General features: G+C 41.7%; 1 long non-coding RNA gene across 1 annotated transcript; it reads right to left on the bottom strand.

The window, feature by feature from the left end:
- Window positions 1-971: 971 nt before the first annotated feature.
- LOC311439465 lies at window positions 972-17,411 on the bottom strand. Its single transcript, XR_014694729.1, has 3 exons — window positions 17,298-17,411; window positions 6,476-6,580; window positions 972-1,054 (listed from the first exon to the last, which is right to left on the bottom strand). It is a non-coding gene; the product is annotated as an uncharacterized lncRNA (long non-coding RNA).
- Between the last annotated feature and the right edge of the window lie 1,742 nt (window positions 17,412-19,153).

Below are 19,153 nucleotides of genomic sequence, written 5' to 3'. Positions count from 1 at the left end.
ACCTTTTTTTTAAGTCGCTTGCTCCTGTCCAACCACACTGTAACAGGACGTGAACAATGGGGGCAGCCAGGCCTTCCCCATTTTTCATGCCACATCTCAATCAGTGGCAGAGGGAGGTTTGGAGCAGCAGCTCTCCACCACAGCTTGGTCAGTCGGGGCTGACGTGGTGGGTCACTCTTATTACACCTACTCAGTGCTGCTCCACACCCTATCACTGTGCAGCCAACTGCATAGCCATCAACCTATATCCAATTACCACACCTCCTGTGCTTAGCGCCGGCTTTCAGGGGGTGAGCAGAGCCGTAAGCACCCAAAGGCAGCCACTAGCTGTCTGCCACTTATCAAGCAAGCTCCAAGCATCCCCAGTGACGTGCCAGCGCAGCTCCACCTTCACTTTTACCGGTACTATCACATAAATAAATAACTTGGCAATTAACGTGAGGCATAACAAGCACAGACAAAAGCTTAAGAGAAGACGCGGACATTTTGCAAATGGGAGATTCTCAACAGCCAGTTACTGTTAAGGCCAGTATGAATGGGATTTCCTGCTTTTTGGTTGTGATTTTATTTTCTTTACATTTCCAGGTAATGCTGTTATGTGGTCATTTGAGAGGGGGCTGCAATTATGAGGAAGAAGGTAACCTTTACTCCATGGTAATGGGGATACAAGGGAGACTCCAGGCTGCTTAATTTCTGTATGCCTCCTGGCACAGCCAGCTCGTGCATTTCTGCGGGGACTGTACTTCTGAATAACACGCAGTCACCTTTTCCCAAATTGGTCTCGATGTGAATTGAACACAACGGCAAATATTGGTCGTAAATAAACAAGGAACTGAGAAAAATACATGAAAGAATGTCATGACTGTGGTTATTCAGCAAAGGCTTTGTGACACATCTCCTGGTTGTGGCCACCTTTTTGCTTTCTTTTTTTCCCCACCCTCCCCCTTCCCACTTACTGCTTTTGTGAGCAGAGACACTTTCAGCAGGGATTTGAAGGAGGCAGGGTGGTTCACTGCACATTTGCAGAAGAGCGTCCACACACACAAGGTAGCTCCTGGTGAAACAGGAAAAGAGGGATATGGGGAAAAGATGAAACAAAGAGTAGGGAATGTCACTGGCATAAGGCACAGGAACTGACATGGGCAAGCAGAACAAGCAATGATGACAATGAATTACAAGAATGAAAATTTTGATGGCAGTCTCTTGACTAAAGAATAGCTTAGCTTGGTTAATAACAAAGAAAAACAGAGGTGAAATAGCTGAGAAAGGAAATGCTTGGACAGCAGTTAAGAAATGTGACTGGAGAATGCAGATTTAAGTATTTTATTCGGCATATTCAGCATGGAACAATTTGGTTCCACACTGACTTCCACGCTGTACCACTAAATAAAAAGGCCCACTTTTGTCACCTATCCCTGCACAGTTGTGTCCAAACAGCTGAATTCTTCACATCCCCCAAAACAGGGTCACATCCTATCCATTGGCTGGGAGAGCCCTGCCATGCCAACTGCAGGGAGCAAAACTAAGGGAGTGCCTCTGCTGATGCTTTAACAGTACAGGTGGCTACAAGCCCTGACTGCTTCATTTCCCGAGCAACCTGGATGCGAGAGAAGAAGGAACACCAAGGATGAAGACAGATTTAATTATCTGCCTCAGTGGTGAACGCAGCAGTGGTGACATAAAACAACACAGACAAGGATATAACAGAGCATGGGAGGTGAGATCATGAACTCAGATTTGCGAAGAGCAAACCTGGAATAATACTAAGCACATACGTAGACTGCCCAGGGTAAAGGCTTGCCTAATCATCCTTCAGAGTCCCCTCTCCCTCACAGTATTTCGAGAATCATTGGCTAAGACTGAAAACCCAGGCACAGGCTGGGAGGTGCAGGGCAGTCCCTGTGGCCGAGGGGCAGCCTTTCTCTCTGGCAAGCCAAATGGCCCTGGTGAGCCAGCCCCAGAAAAGGGGCCCTCAGCCCCCCAACCCTCCTCCTTGTCCCCGGGAGGGCATTTTCCAGGCCGCTCCCAGCACAGCCACCTTTGGCCACGAGTGGGCCACTCCATCGCAGAGGCTTTCTGAGGCCACCGTGGCCACCACTTTGCTGCGGGCCCTATAAAACAGGCCCCCTGCAGCTGGCCCAGCACTCGCTGAGCATCTGGGCCCTCTGACTGCCAGCTGGGGCGGCAGGAAGAAGACTAGAAGAGCAAGGCGAGCAGCAGGCCTCCTTGTGTGCGAGGACAGCCATACAGTGCGGTGAAGCCCCCTGCTCGTAGCTCAGGCTCCATCGCAAGCATTAGCTTGGAGCCACCAAACACCACGGACATCCCGCAGGCTTGCCTGCAAGATGTCCCGGCAATAAACAGCTCTTGCTGATTCTCAGGGGCTGTGTGAGTGCTTCTTTTTGGGGGGAATGGGCTAAAGTGGCCCCAGGGGAGGTTTAGGTCAGATATTAGGAAAAACTTCTTTACCAAAAGGGTTGTGAGGCATTGGGATGGGCTGCCCAGGGAAGTGGCTGAGTCACCATCCCTGGGGGTGTTGAAAAGACATTTAGATGTAGAGCTCAGTGATCTGGTTTAGTGGAGGACTGATTAGTGTTAGGTCAGTGGTTGGGCTAGGTGATCTTGGAGGCCTCTTTGAACCTAGGTGGTTCTGTGATTCTATGATCTGATAGTGAAACTCCAAACAGGATCAGCAGAAACAGATGACTTGAAAACTCATGTAACTGTTAGAGATCTCCGTTTTCTTGCTAGCAAGGATAGCACAGGTTTTATGAACAGTGGACTAGTGACATTGCTAGCTTCTGGTATTTCTAATATTTCACTGTTTCATTGGCTGCAGAAAGTAAAAATTAGGTTCTGCAAATTTTGCACTTTTTTTTTTTTTGCACTTTTGCTGTTTCCCTCAAGATCCAGGCTTTGATATAAAACAAAAAATCCTTGTGTTTATCTGTATTTACATTACAAAGACCCTCCACAGTATAAAGCTCTGCCCTTTTTTTTGTTTTTTAAACTTAGTCATACAGATACCTGCTGCCTCAAGCTAATTTAAAAAAAATAATAATAGCAAAGGGAGGAATAGCACTCCCCCCATCTGCTCACATCAATGGTGTCTTAATTTCAAAGATTAGTAGACATTCTTTAAAGGATACCATACTAAAACTTGGATTAATCTGTTCGAGGGTCACCTTCACTTTGGAAAAAGATTTAATTTCTACCATGGAAGAGAAAAACATGGACCAACCAATATAGTTGCCTCTGAAAAAGTCTAGTTGAACTACTTAATTTGTAATTCAGGCACATAAGCACATTAACAACAGTAATTAATTATACATTCCAACACCTAGCATAAAATACCGAAAGTTCTTTGTTTCCTAGGGACCAACTGAAAAAAAAAATAAATAAATAAACTGAGCTTAAGAAAAGTCCTTTACAAACACTACAGACAGGGTATGTACTTAATTGTGCACGGCTAGATTCATTTGGTCTCTGCATCATTTTGTGTAGTATTAATCACAGTTGATCATGTGTTAAATAAAATGAGCTACCATAATAAAAATCAGGCTGAAAAAAGGACTTACTCTTTCCTTAAAAAGTTTGGCTGTAAATAAGCGATCTAAAAAAAATGCAGCAGGAACTTGCAGTGCTGACTATGACTACACTGACTATGCCCATACATAGCTAAAACCTCTGCCATATTTTCTGTGCTTTAAGAAGCTTCCCTAATCCAGGGTGTTTAAGGAATTAAAATGTTTGCTTCCATTTCTCCTCCCAAGTGTCTTCAACTTTGCCAGCACAATAAAATGCAAATATACACGTCTGGAAAGGAATGGACAGGTTTTGAAAGAGAACACAGCTGAAATCACAGCAAAAAAAGGCTGCCATTAACTCACAGGTGGGCTAAGCCTGCTCCTTAATGGGAATCCAAGGTCCTTTAACGCTAACAGCTCGGGAAGAGCTCTGACCCTTTCCCATCTCTGAATTAAAAGGCAGATTTGCGAGATTCTGATAAGCAGCAGGCAACTCTGAAGTCCCATAGTCAATAGCTCAATTGAATAAACCACTACTGGGCAACATGTATTGTTTCTGCCAAAGAATGGGCTTTTAAAAGCTGTCTGTACCAAATGCTCCTGAAGCTCACCCAGCACGCTGTTTCAATCAACTGAGGAAACTCTTATTGTAAGAAGCACACCTATACAACGTGATTTTGCTCAGCTTGTGCTTCCATAATGCAACTGGTTCTGCTTCTTAATATAGTTAGGATACATCTTATGCTTCTTACACATTATTATGAAAGCATACTTTCCACCCTTTTCATGTGATAATACAGCCGGATTCCTCACCATAGGCTACCTACCTGAACATACCCTTGAGGAGAAAAACATCCTCACCAAAACCAAATGTAAAAAAAAAAAAAAAACAACTATCAAAATCAACTGCACATTAAATCACCATGTTGTTTGTTTCTGACTATGTTAAAGAGGCCGTAGTTTTTACTAAGCTCCAACTACTGATGATTTATCACAAGTCTCTTTCCTTACCCCAGAAGCAAAGCACCAAGACACCACACTGTGTGCCCCAGCTGAATTTTCAGGCTTTATTTCCAAACTGACCCACCATGTTTTGAAAGGTCAGATCCAAGAACTGTGCAAAGTTTTGTAAAACATCCAGCTCTGAGTTATGCACAAATGAGAGAGGAAGAGGACGGTATGAAGTCGTTTTGCTCTGTAACCATGTGTGACATGGAGTCTCACCATTTTAATACACTTGGCTACAAAAGCAACTTCAGTAACAGGAGGATGAGTATGAAATGAGAAGAAAAAGGAGTGAGTCTTTCCTGCTTTTAGCACTTAGAAATCTAGAAAAGTAGAAGAGAAGGAGACAATAAATGCACATCCATACTGCTCAAGCACAAGATTTGCCAGCAAACCAGCACAACTTTTAAAGGTCCTCTGAGCTTAAGGCTGGTTGGCTGGTCCCTTTCTGGGAAAACAGTTTGCAGCCCCAGTTGTTAAAGTTTCTTTCTCTACTCCAGCAAGTTTTCTCCCTGGAGACTTTATCCCAGTAACTCTTATGCAAACACAGTAGTGTTAAGCTTTGAAGGTGAAAATGTGAAAGCATTACAATAATATTTTTAAAACGTTCTTACTTCTTTCCTTAGTACCTGCATTTTCAATTGACAACTAAAAACATAGAGTTTTCAGTGCATGAGTAACCTTTGCCTTTTTCAAAGTGTACTACAAAACACTTACTTCATGATTTAAATAAAAAGAACAAAACCAACAAACCAAACAAAAAACAACAATAAAAACCCAGCTATTATGTTACACTTCTATACCCTGGTAGTAGGTTACTTTAAGTAGTTTCCAATCTGTCCAATCAATTAGTGAATTGAATAACCCCAAAAAGTTGAAGCCACAAGCACAAGCTAAGTGTTACAGCTCATATCTACTTCAAAGGAAAATACAGATGAAGATTAATGGAGAATTCAGCACAAGCAGTTCTAAAGGAAGTGATGTAACACAAGTCTCTTATTTTCTGGATTTTAAAGGTATCTTCTGGAAGACTTCTTATTCCTGTCCAAAAGCCTGTACTTTTTATTTTTACAAAATGATATAATTGGAATCATGTATTTGTACCACAGATACCATTTCACTTTTACAATACAACAAAGCAAAACTGATGTGTATTGATCTTTCCATCCAACTCGCTAAAGCAGAACTTCTTATACTGTGTAATTTCACTTGTGATTGTGTTACTGTATCACAGAGATAATATTTTACTTATTCAGTGGCATTAACAATAACTTTAGTGATAGGGAGCACTGTGCTCACATTGTTAATATGGGACTGAGATCCAGCAGTTCTATACCGAAAAAATTTCTACTTGTTTCATTGTAACTGCTAAATACCTGCTAAACTGCCTGTCTCTTACCTAACTAGGCTTCAAAGTATCAGCTCAAGAATCAGATTTTTCCAAGAACCTTAATTCTTCTGCCCAGTAAAATACTTTTTATTCTTTTGAATAATGGAAAATAAATCCCCACAACATACCTGTGTAACCACTCAGTCATACACTGAACAGCTCATATAAGCACAAGCTATAACATGAATGGCAAAGCACCAGGAGACAAAATACTACAAAGTGGCCCATGTTGGTATTATAGCTAGAACCAAAGGTATCCTTTAAGTGTAAAATGTAAATAGCAGCAACTAAACTTGCAGTGGCATAGAAAAACCTTCCAAACAGAGATACTGGAAAAAGCCATTTGCCCTCAGCTTTCACCAAACTGTTTGCAGGGAAACCCCATGGAAACTATCTGGGGAGCAGGAAGGCTTTGTCAGACAAGACGAGGACAAGGTCTCAATCTTAACAGTTGGGATGTTCAGTACCACTTTGGCACAGTAGAGACCAGGAGCTGTGAGGCGATAGTGAGGAAAAGGAATTGTTAGCGTCAGCATCATGAGCGGGAACATACCTGTGGTCATTCCACACTCCATCAGTCAGCGTCTATTTCATTCTGTAAGTGCCCCACAGCCTTTGAAGATGAATTTTCTCTCTTCAGACAGACACAAACTTCCTCCTGTTAAGAAAAACAGCTTGCATGAACAACTTGCAGATTTATTCCTCTTTTTCTGAGCTTGCCCATGTGGTGGATTGCCCTCGGCCTGCACCCTGCTGCCCCTCACTGCCGCCCCTTCCCCTCCCACCTCTCCCTGCCCCACCGCAGGCTCTGGGGACTGCAGGGGGCTCTGCCTGGTGCCTGGAGCACCCCCAAATGCCCCTCGGGGCCCACAGGGCTGCTCCCCACGATTATTACCTCAGAACACCCTTCCCCAGAGTTTTTTTTTTTTTTTTTTTTTTGGTCCTCTGCCCATTTCCACAAAGGTACCACCAAAACCAGGCCCTGTGGTGGAACCTTCTAGAACTTCCCAGGTAGTGCCGCAGTCTCCTCACAGAACCCCTCAGGCAGCTCTCTGAGGCAGTATTTCTCAGTAACATCCTCTTACTTCTTGACAGGGTGCTTTTGTTCACTGTTGAGGTTTCACCATGCCATATGTGGAGGAAAAGTGCCCCTAAATCCCACATCGGCCTCCTCTGGCTGCACAGATATGTCCCCACACAGCCCTCTATCCCCAGGATGGGAGGAAGCTGGTGAGAGCCTGACAAACTTTACACTTACTTAAGTTGTTCTGCATCAGTAACTTTGCTAGCAATTTCCTAACTTATCACCTCGCTTGTAGTCATCGAATATTACTGAAAGCTGTATTACCTCTTTAAATAAGGCAGAGCTAGATAACAAATTATACATGTAGCTGTTTACTGACTCATTAGGAGTCATACTTACAGCTGCACGAGGAAGATGCTGCTTTAGCTGACAGAAAGCAGAAGACAAGGATGTTATTTAAATCCATTATTTTGGAAAAATAAAAAAATAGCCATACTTTGATATTCCCCAGGCTGACAGAGAAGCACTACCTGAAGCAAGACAAGCAAAGAGACTTGTCTGAGGTACCACAAGACCTGGAAAGATGTTATTCATTAGATATATTATGGACAGGAAAAGCGAGGTGAGAGAACAGGCTCTGGTAACACCTCAACTATAGTGCTTCCAGTCCCTTCTTACACCAGATGAGGCAGCCACAAGCCCTCGCACACTCACGTCACTACATCTCCTACACTAAAGGGGACGCCAATGGTCCAAAGGCACAGCTCCTTCATATCCCAAACTCTCACAAAGACTATGGTCCCCCTGACTATTTTAGCTCCACTGTGACAACTAAGGCTCTGGGACAGCACTGGTCTCATCTTTTTTCTGTGTTTTTTTCTTCTATCAGGTATTTCACTAGATGATACTACAGATCACTTCTGAGATTTCCCTTTTTAATTGAATTCTAAAATTGCATTAGTCTGCGTTTATACCATCATTAGTAATAAATCTAGGTGCTTTTTTTTCCTTCCCTGTTAAAAGGCAAAGCTGCTCATCCAAAAATAGTTACTGCCCTTTAGCCCTATGGATTTTGTGTATTTTTCATATTATCGTCTCGTGCTTTTAGCCTCAGTAATGATATTCCAGTAATTAGAGACAAACTAGCATGTAAATTGCCAGTAGCAGGTTCCCCTCAGTTATCTCATTTATAGCATGATAAAAAATTTACTTCCAGAAAAGTGGAAGGCAATGAGAAACAGCTTGTAATGCACCAAGTGGTGGCTGACACACGGTGCGATGCTCTGGCTTTGCAGTCCAGGATCACCGCCATAAATTCAGGCTGCTCCCTGCCCAGCTGTCTGTGGTGTTGTCAAAATACATCCTGGGGGTGCTTGTTCTGACAGAACTCTTTCTGTTTTTTTCCAATTAATCAACCCTAACATCTTTATAATCCTGCCCCACAGTGAGGTTTCCTAACTGCAGGGCTCTGCCCTACAACTACTCCCGTTTGCTCCTCAATGGAGCTTGGCTCACTTTGAAGACATTCCCAATATTCACGTACTCAGCTGTGCACGTAGGGTTGTCACAGAACTTACGAAGGGAAGAAAACATTTCATCACCTAAATCACAAGGTGTTACAACTCAATTAATTCTCCGAGCCGCATGACTTACTACGCAATCACCATGGAAAACCACAATTGTCTACATTAGATCAGTGAACCAGAAATACATTCTCAGTGATGACAGCTATCCACATTTTAATTTATTCACTCCATTTGATGTTTCTAAAGATACATTTTAAACAGCAACAGCCCTTTTGGCTGTCCAGAAGGTTCCAGCATTCTCCAGGCTGCCACATGCAAGCTGCAAATGAGGCCAAGGTTCATTCCCGGGTCAGTGTTCAGTACTAACAGGAATAATTTTATACCAGCACTTCTTTGATTTTAGTGAGAATGAAAGCTGCATATAGATGGGGCTTACAGCACTTTTTCTGCGGTATATCTGTCCTCACTCCAAAGTAGGGTGTCATCTCCAGGTCCTGTCCCTTTTCCTGAGTGTTGACAAGGCTTACGCAACTGGGAATAAGAAATGTAGGAGACGTTCCTGCAGAAGAGTAAAGCAGTAACCAGCCAAAAGGCCTATCGAATTTTCAGCACACAAGACGACATTGTACCCTGTTGAATTTCCTTCGCTTTTCATTCAGGGACAGGTTTTCATCCCAGGTCATGTTTAGAAAAGTTTTGTGTAGCTGCTGTGGCAATTGCCAGAAGCAGCAGCCAAACCCCAGTAAAAGGGCAGAGACACTATGGGGTTAAAGCAAAAGGAGCCTTGGAGAAAATACGGACAGGGTGAAAATGTCCCAAATGACAATTCGTGCAAAACCAGCTCTCTAGTTGCACAGCCACCTATTTTCTTCGTCTCACAACAACACACACACTACATGTCATTTGTGAGGTGTTATTTGTTAATTTTCTGAAGTCCTCTGAGATCCTGATGTTTGATCAGCACATTTTCAATTGTTGATATCAGCTATGAAACTATTTGAAATAAAAAAGTCTACAGGCGCTCAGTAAGAAAATGAAGTATTGCCGCTCTGAATGAAAGAGCAGTGTGACTAATGACAGTGTCAGGAATCTGATGCTTTCTGAAACTAGCGCTGTATATTAAAACGGCCCTTCTGTACTGATAACTTTCAGAAAGGACTATAATAGCATCCTTTCAACTAGAGCTTTCCATCTCTCCAGATATTTCATTGCACTCCTAACTTCAATATCACCTTCCTTTTAATAGCAAGGCTGTGCATTATAATATCCCCTGTGTTTTGGCAGGGTCAAAAATACCAGTGCAGCTGATAGAAGAAACAAAGTTTAAGATTTGTCAGAAATTTCTTCAGAAAACCCTAAGTATATATATATTTTGATGTACAAATATCTTGTGGTCTGAAAAACTGTTACACCAACTGCCAGCAGAGGGGACTTTCTCAGCATTTGTCAAATTAAACAAGTAAATAGAAGTTTATAGGTAAGAGGTTTTTTATTGTGGTGGTGGTTTCTTCTTACAGTTATGGTTATTATTATTTCTAATTAAAGTGTTTATGAGCTCATGAACTTGATGAGTTTTCAAAGGCTGATTAAAACGAGCACAACCCTAGCGCTTGTGCCAGGCAGCTGACCTATATTCCGCAAAGCAAAAAGTAACAAGAGCATCGTACTAAAACATTCATTTTAAATGCTTCCTTGTTTGCACACTAATGCTGGTTGACTGCTGTATTTTTCAGTCCCATGCTGGCATTTCTACGTCAGGTATATCCCTACAACTGCCAGGGAGCACATTAAGATGGACAAAATCCCACACGCTGTTCCTGCAAGCCAGCAGCCCACCACACTGGCCACTTTGTTGCAATGCAGAGCTGGATCAACAAGCACAAGCAGTCCAAAGTCTGCCCTTCAGGAGCATCAAAAGCAAGTGGGAAATAAGTTGGTAGACCTGAGAGAGAGAGGGAATTGTGGGGAGGGCAGCAGAAAGCAGTCTGGGCTTAAATCATATGTACAAGAACAGGGAAGCAGCAGAGAAAATCCCTCCTTATCCATGCAGCTGTGCTAACCTGGGTGGATTTGCTTCCTCTCCTGGACAGAGTGTAGAGAATGGGTTTAAAATAAAGGATAGCAATTCACATATAGTTTTCTTCATAATGGCCTTCACAATGAGGGTTGGTTTTTACACAGGTTGGACACACCACACACACAGCAACTGTGCTCCTAAAGAAGCAGGGTGCTTCCATTTTGACGTAAAACCATGACAGTGAGCACAGACACCACAGCTCTGCAAAAGTTAAGTTTTACCTCACACTATGGGCATCAGCTGAGATCAATAAGCTCCCAGCTGCATCTCTTTTGGCTGCCACAGCAGCTGGCAGTACGGACCTGGAAGAGGCTGGCCTCTCTCCTGCAAAACATGGAGCATCTTCAATTCCCACAGGGATCAGCAGGTGCTCAACCTCCTCAAAGGCTGCCTAAGCAAAGCAAGGCTAAGCCCTGACCCCTGCACATGCAGACTTCTTCCTGCACACACACCAACCCCCCTTTTTCTCCACATCTTTCTTTCTTGCTAGCTTGCACATAGCAAAGGCTGACGGCTGCCTTTAAGACACAAGCATCCTGTGGTTAGCTCATCACATCCTCATTAGAATAAAGGGAAGCAGCTCCAGCACAGGGAATGTCTCTCATTATTAACATGCTCATAAAAAAAAATAATTTTATATATATATGTATATATATATACACACATACACATCCCCCAACTTCTTCTGGTGCTTTTTTGCCCTTTTGACTGTGCTGCTGAGCCTGCATATTTCCAATAACCAAACAATTAGAGTAACTCAGTAATAAACTCAACAATAACTCGGCAGTAAATATGAGCAACTCTTTTTCAAAGAGACAGCCCAAATTTTCAGCAGGTTCAGTGAATCCTTTAGGATCCATAAACACTTTCTAAATACAAGCTAAAATCAAGCAGACATCTCCCCCCTCAACTCCATTTCTCATCATATTTTTATTGTTATTTGATTGATTTTTTAGTTTCTCTCAGCTATCCTTATGAAACCATCTTTTGCAATGTCCATCTCAAGCAAAGAATGAGGGCAGTGTTTAATATAATTGGGTATAACAAAAAGAACCAAAACAAGCCAAAGAACAAATCCATACATTAAAATCTCCTCCGCTCCGTTTGCTCTCATACATTCATCACCTGACTATAGTAAAATAATGCTTGATAGTAACAATTCCTAGTATGTTAGGCTTCAGACAGCATTTAACCTGAGAGTCATCTATTAATGTGAATGGAAACGAGGGGGGGTTGTCTCATCCTGATGCACATTACAAGCAGAAATAATCTGCCATTGCCACTGAAGCTTTTTTTTAAAAAATAAAAATAATAAAAAAAAAAAGGCTTGAGTGAACAGAAATTGGTAAGATAAAAAGCCACTATATAAATCATATTCTTCTTATTAATGTTATGCATTTTTATTTTCCAGAAATCAAAATAGTGCACTTTGTATGTATTCAGAAATCATAGGCATATTCTGAAATGTTTAATTTACATGCAAATTAGATTCAGGGACCTACCAGTTGCAGATATTCCCTTTCAGTCATATTGGCCTTTAAGCCTGAGTAAGAGGATAATACGATGGCAACAAGATTATTACTGGTCCTATAAAAGTTTAGCTTCCAAAAGCCATGCAAATTTGATTCAGCAAACAGGAATTGTAACACAGGAAAAAAGAAAAAAGAAAGAAACATTGTAACAACAAAAAATCTGGGTCTCCAGAGCAGCAAATCTGAAATTGCTTAATTTAAAAATAAAAATAAAAAATAAAACTAAGGCTTTTGGAATTACTGCTTTCTCACGTGTAAATTGTCTAGCTGTAGAAACCTATGCATCACCTTTATTCTTCCAGAGAAAATGCTGATAGTTTACTGTATTTGGTCTATAATCCCTTATTTAGCCCAAAACACTTCACTGATGTTCTACTTCAAATGGTTTCATAGTGACAACAGATATGGAAGAAGTAGTTTAGCAACAGAAGGTGTTATTATCTGAAGCCTGATGAAGCGAAAGGAGGAACTCCAGATCATAATGCATGTAACCAGAACTGTTCTTTCTGTCTGGTACATGAAAAAAAACAACTCTCTATAGTATTATTTTAATGCAAGTTTCACCAAAGCACTGACCCATTTGGTAGCTGGACCTTGTGAGAGCAGTGATACGGTAGTTAGCCCTGATCACCTTTGTAACAAATGAAAGCGTTATTTGATGGAAAAGTGTATTTCCTGAAACAAAACCAAACCAAGAATATACTACTTCTAATGGTTCACATCAGGTTAGACACTGACAAATAAAAGAAATATTTTATCTTTGTCTGCCTCTGGCTCAAGAGGCCTAAATGGAACAGCTCTGAAGACATCTTAAATACAGCATATTCAAAAGATGCAGTTTTCCATGTTAGAGCCCTTTCCATGGAAATGGAGGCAACAGACATCTTGCAAAAACAAGTCTTTTCAACAGATGAAGGTGAACAGCTAAAATCTTGTGAACGGTCCCTATTTCACAGCGAAGGAAATCACTTCATATAACTCCCGTCTTGCAATTTTACTATACATAGAAATAAAATATTTAGAGCATCCTTATGTAGTCCATGTGTGTGTGATTACAACAACAATAATAGCTCAATGCCAACCTGCAGAGAGCCCGTGATGGTGTCATTGTAATGCAGGAATATAATAAGAAATTGTTTAGGAAGTTCATGAAAATGCTGTGACAATGTCATTAAGAGCCTTGTGCACTGTGATGGGAAGACAATTTGAATGCTACTTGTGTAGAGATTCTTATTACAAGGTTTGCACATTGGAAAATTAGTTTAGCGACATGATTTCCAAGCGTGGCTGCAGCATTTTCACAGCCATGCAGTTACCAAGCACAGGCCTAATTTCTACCCTCCCATGGGTGCATGGCTTTCAGCAACGTGTGAGGTGCTGTAAAGGTGATCTCAATCAACTGTGTGCAATTAGACCTCTGTTTTGCTGTCAACCTGAAGCTGCACTGGCAACAATGGTTTTATTGCATGTGCCTGGTCTCCACCTGCAGGTGCTCTGCAATACTTATGGCTGCTGCTATGCTGAAACCGTGTACCCTAAAGACATATTATAGGTCCTTAAGACATGCTATAAGGGTCCATAACCATAAGAAAACGTTGTATAGGTCCTTAGCTAGTTTAACTACTAACTAGTTAACTACTAGTTAAACTAAGTGTTGATTCTTAATTATGTTCTGGTCAAAAAAAAATCCAGTTGTTGGTCTTTTCCTGCATCAAATTTCTATCTGTTATCTTGGCTACTCTACTATTTTATTATTTACTAGCTCGCCTTTTTTTTTTTTTTTTTTTTTTTAATCTTTTTAGAAATTGGATGGCCAAAATTTGACCCTATGCTCCAAACACGATCTAAGAAATACTTCATACAGTATTAAGGCAATACCTTGGAGACAGCTGTTTTTCCCTCTTGACCCACACCAATATCTTCTTAAAGAAATTGTGCTGCTGCTGGGGATGTAAATGTTGCTGTTAGAGACTGTTTGCATTAAGTAGGCTTCCATGTAAAAATTGGTTTGCATTAAGTTACAATACTTCAGGAGCTACAATGCCAGTGCTCTGGAGGGCCTGTCCTCTGCATAGGACAGAGAGTGGATTTACCTCTTCTAAAATAATTCAGCACCCTGCGTTAAAATCTGTCTTGAGGCTGGCATGGTCTTGGCATTTCATCTCATCTGAAAGATGAAGTTTTCTGATTTAAATTAAATATTCCCATTTTAAAATAATCATATGGCAGAAAGGAAAAATTACAGCATGCATTTCAGCCACTGCAAATGGTGGTAGCACACAGCCTTGGTTTTGAAGGGAGGCTGCTGCTTCCTGGGAAATTATAATCAATTTCTCCTCTCAATTTCTCTCCGTCCCTGAAGGCCTGTCCATCAGGAAATGGTGATTTCTTCACTAAGATGTTCCCATACAGGTATCCCTGCAACACTATCAGTTCTTCTTGCCATCATTTCATTTCGTGAATAATTTCACAGCTCACTGCTCCAATCCTCTCATAATCTTTCAATTTTTTTCAATTTGAAGAGAACTACTGCATTACCAGTGATTTATTAGGATTTTATCTATGGCCAATTATGACTGATTTCAATAACCTGTTTCTCAAGCTCTCACAAACTATTGATTAGCACACATGTTTTTTAAAACTCTTGCCTCAGATTCACACACTACATTAACTCAATAATGGTTCCTACAGAAGACGAATAATAATATAATAAATCATTCCTACTGCCACAAAATTTGCCCATGCATCTCTTAACCTTGTTCCGCCTGACAGTGTACAGGTGACCACGTAAATACAGTTCACTGTGCTAATTAATTTATTGCGTTCTCTACAGAATAAGGTAATAAACAGCCTACTCAGGCAAAAAAGGGCTTCAGTGTTTCATATGTCCACTTGCTAACTATAACTGCACATCAGGGAAGGAAAATTAATGATTTGTGCATATGTTCTACATATATGCGTGTAGGTAGAGTATCTAAATGCCTAACTGGAGCTTGTTAATGGCATTCCTCTATGGTCAGTGGAAGAAAAGTGGTACTGGAGAATACAATTCTTCCCATCTACTGCATTTTCCTGAATGGGAAGTGATGAAGGGAAAGGCTAGAGAGAAACATTAGCCCCGCTTCCTGACCTTTGGAGGGCTGAAGTCAGTTGAAATGAACTTCATTCTCCTCTTGAACTTTGGCTGCCTGTGCTGGGTCTGTTCCCAAATTAACGATGCTGTTGGAAGGTGACTTTGACAGTAATCAACACTTTGTAATCAGGTCTCAGTACAATAAATATTGGTCATTAAAATAAATATACAGGAGCTACTCATAATAAAAAAAAATTTTAAAAATGAATGGAAATACTTGTATAGCCCTTTTCTAGATTTAACCAGAATGGCCTTGATCTTGCAAACCCTTCACTACGTTTCTAAGCTCTAAGCAAGCCTGGAGTTACAAGGACGTGTTTGACATGCGAATGAATCAGGGCCTGCAAGTTTTCCTGAGCTGGCCTTTTGCATTAGGTCCTGTTTCACACTTAGTGAAGCAAAGCAACATGGTCATGAGAAAAATAGCTTCTGGTCTAACATGAAAGAAAATAGCTTTTTGCAGCCTATTACAGACTACTCCTACTGAACTAAGGGGGGAAAAGTGAAGCACAGAATGAGGCAGACCAGCCTTCTTACTGAGTTTTACTCCATGCAACCTAAAATTGCTTTTCCTCCAAGAATCCCCGAGCGCATTGGGCAATTACAAACAAATATGATAAGATGTCTCAGAAGTTTTTAAATTCCTACAATTTTTTAACACTGGCAACGGGATAAAATCATGCCTCTCAGTCTGCAGCCTTTCTGTAAGTGGCTGTAAGTGGGTTTCCCACTTACACTAGGGCTGCAGACTCAACTCCACAGCTATATGCTGCTGCGAAGCAGCACAACTACCCTGACAGCCAGCCAGCATTCCCACCCCCCAAACCCAGCCTCAACACTTCTGTGCTCCTCTGCAGCAGCCACTGCAGACATGGGAGGGAGTGGAGGCGACAGTGGGGACACTGCAGATGTAGTAGTGGGCAGGAGCTGCAAACTCTTAGGAATGTAGGCATTGTGCCCTCCACTGCAAATATAAAGAGTTCCTTACCTCTTTTTAACTGCAAAGATGCTACTAAAGAGTTGGGACTCCTAAGGAGATACACGCCATTTTATAGTTATGTTGCTCTAAATAAACATCAGTAATAGCATTCATATGGTAAACAAAATTAGCAAGACTGGATCATAAAAGTAGTTAGAACTTTGAAAACCATTTGCTTATGGTTAATAGCAGCACAGCTCTACCTGTAGGGCACTCAGACTCCATCCCAAGTGAGCTTTCTCTGCCCTCTTTTGGGAATTACATTCCAGGTGCAGAGCTGTTTCCTACCATCTATGTGGATACGAAGCAGGTAAAACATACAATAGCAGAAACCAATTTGGCTCAAGCTGGCAATGAAACTTATTATCACCTAACAGCTGTTTAGTAGCCCACACTCACCCCTGCACAGAAGTCAGGTTTACAGCTTGTCTTTGCTGCCTGACAGAGCCCTCAGCACAGCTCATGAGTGCTAGCTGGGCTGTAGACACAGGTGGAGCACAAGCCTATCCCCAAGACCCTGTGACAGCCAAGGAGGCAGCAAGACAAAGGCTTCCAAACACCAAACCACAGCTGCAGCTCTGCCAATTCAGTGTTTTTGCATGGCCATGCTTCTGAGGGTAGCAAGAGCTGAACCGAGGCAGATGCTGTGCAAGAGCCACCAGCAGCAGTCCCGCTGCATCGCAGCAGCCCTCGGTGCCTTCTCCTCGGGCTTTGGCTCCGTGGACAAGACACCACCACAGTGTCTGAGCTTACATCTGGGGCTCTGCCCTGTTCAGGAGCTTCTTACAGATCTTCCAACCCAACAGCCACGCCAGCTGGATGTGAATTAACTTCAGATCACAGCTCTGAATGCTCCCAAGACAAGGCAGAAGGGCAAATGCAAAGATAGTGCTAAGTGGTTCCCCTTAGGAAGTACCAGATGTAGGCATTCCCTGCTCCAGCCATGGGTAATATCCTGTACTGGAGACCCTTGGGTTCACCCTCTTCCTCCTCACCCTTCTTAATTTGTAAGGGTCAAGTTCACCTTTTCCAAGGGGAAGTGCTTTTTGCTGCCCGCTGGCAGAGGTGACAACAGAGCAGGGTATTCATTCAGCTTGCTCATACCTGTTCTGAATACCTGTGAGATCACGTCCTGGCTGATCTGATCTGCCTGAACTACCAGCTTCAAGATCTGATACAGGAAGATGAAGGGCAGCATATTTGCAGCAGGCATCCTTCAGAACACGAGGCAGACATTTTTCTCCAGTTCATCCAGAATTCTGCTTCATTTGGGACTTCTTTATTTGAATCTGAAAAGTGTATTTGTAAGAAACCAAATGAACTTCAAACAAGCACAAGGAAGCAGAATGCCATATGGCATATTCAGATTCACGGAGTTGCTACCCCGCTTAATAAATCTTCTTTTACGTACATTTTTGATAAAACTATTGTATCCTACAGGGATTTTAATTTTATGTCTCAAAAGGAGGTTAATATATTAAATTTTACTGTATACAGATTAAATGAGGACTTCTGAAAATTCTCAAACTTATCTGCAGAACTAAATAAATTTTCTGACTTTGCACTTGGGGTAATTGTAATAGAGTTTTTGATCCCTGGGTAGATGGATGTAATAGTCCTATAAATCCCAGATTTTCAACATCTTCAAAGACTATAAAATGTTTATGAGAGAATATGGTTTTAGAGACATCTGGTGGTTATATAAGCCTAAGGAGAGAAATCAACCATGGAAGTATTAAACATAAATTCTACTTTTTCAACAACAGTATCCTGTAAAGAGAGAAAGGGATTAGCTTATTCTCTGCCTCTGCGCATACCGAGGTAAATAATTTACCCCAAGAGGTCACCTTGTTTATGGTGATTTGGCAGCTTTGCTTACAGTAGAAGAAAAAAAAATAATAATAAGATTTTTCAACATAAATTAATGTATGTTTCTTTCAGTGGTATTTAAACTTACCATGATTTAGTCAGAGTATGATGGGGGCAAGAGACAGGAGATACTGAATATTTTAAATCCTACTGCTAGACAGAATCATTCTCTCTGCCTGAACCTAGTTACCGTGTCTTTTGTTCTAACTTCTGGTGTGCTGCTTCTTGTTTAAAAGTTCACTAACTCCCCAGTATAATTTTACTGAAGTGCTTGCCTACAGCTAGAACAGCTCAGAAATAAAATCTCTAAACTTGTAGGATCAAAAAACAAGAAAAGCGCAGGTACTCTGAGGCAAAGTCAAAGATCCATGCTTTTTTTATCTTCATTAATAACACAGTTTAATGACTATTAGAGTGATTTATAAGGATTCATAATTTAAGTCTAGGACCTTATTAAAACTTCAAGTATTCAGTGCCACATCTAAACCTCCTCCATATACCCACAGATCTTCTACTAGGGTATGAAACACAGAACTACTCATTTGGAGACATAAAATCAAATCCTCCTCTCAGTTACACTAATGTAAATCCAAAAGAAAAGGAAGAAAGAAAACTCCTCGGTTAGATAAAAAACATAAAAAGAAACCACTTCAGTTTTAAATAAGAGTGAGAAAGCTGGATTGCCCTCCCCTCCTGTACCCGAGATGACAGGGCTGTGATTGCAAGAGATCAAAAAAGTCCTTGCCAGCCCACGCTGTAGCACAGCCTCAAAGCCTTTTAAAACAAGAAGAATTCACAGCTCCTGCTCACCGGGGGCAGGACTGCTCCTTTCGGTGTTTAGGTGGGCAGGGAGGCCCCGTGCACCCATCACTCCGGTGTTTCCAGCCCACTGGCAATTTTCCCAGCTATTTTAGGAGCATCTGTTGTATCAGCCAACGCATTGCACTCCTTCCCTCCACTTCCCTGCTCGTAACACTGCTGCCACCCGTCTTCACACCCCTCTTCCTCTCCTTGGCGAGTGCACAGTGCGCTACATCTCTGCAAGAGAATGAACCAACTACAAGTGAACCACCACAAATTCATCTGTTCCC

This window comes from Aythya ferina, assembly GCF_964211825.1.
Source record: "Aythya ferina genome assembly, chromosome: 7".
NCBI classification, from domain to species: Eukaryota; Metazoa; Chordata; class Aves; order Anseriformes; family Anatidae; genus Aythya; species Aythya ferina.
The sequence above is the reverse complement of the archived record's forward strand: the minus strand, read 5'-3'. Positions and strand labels throughout refer to the sequence as shown.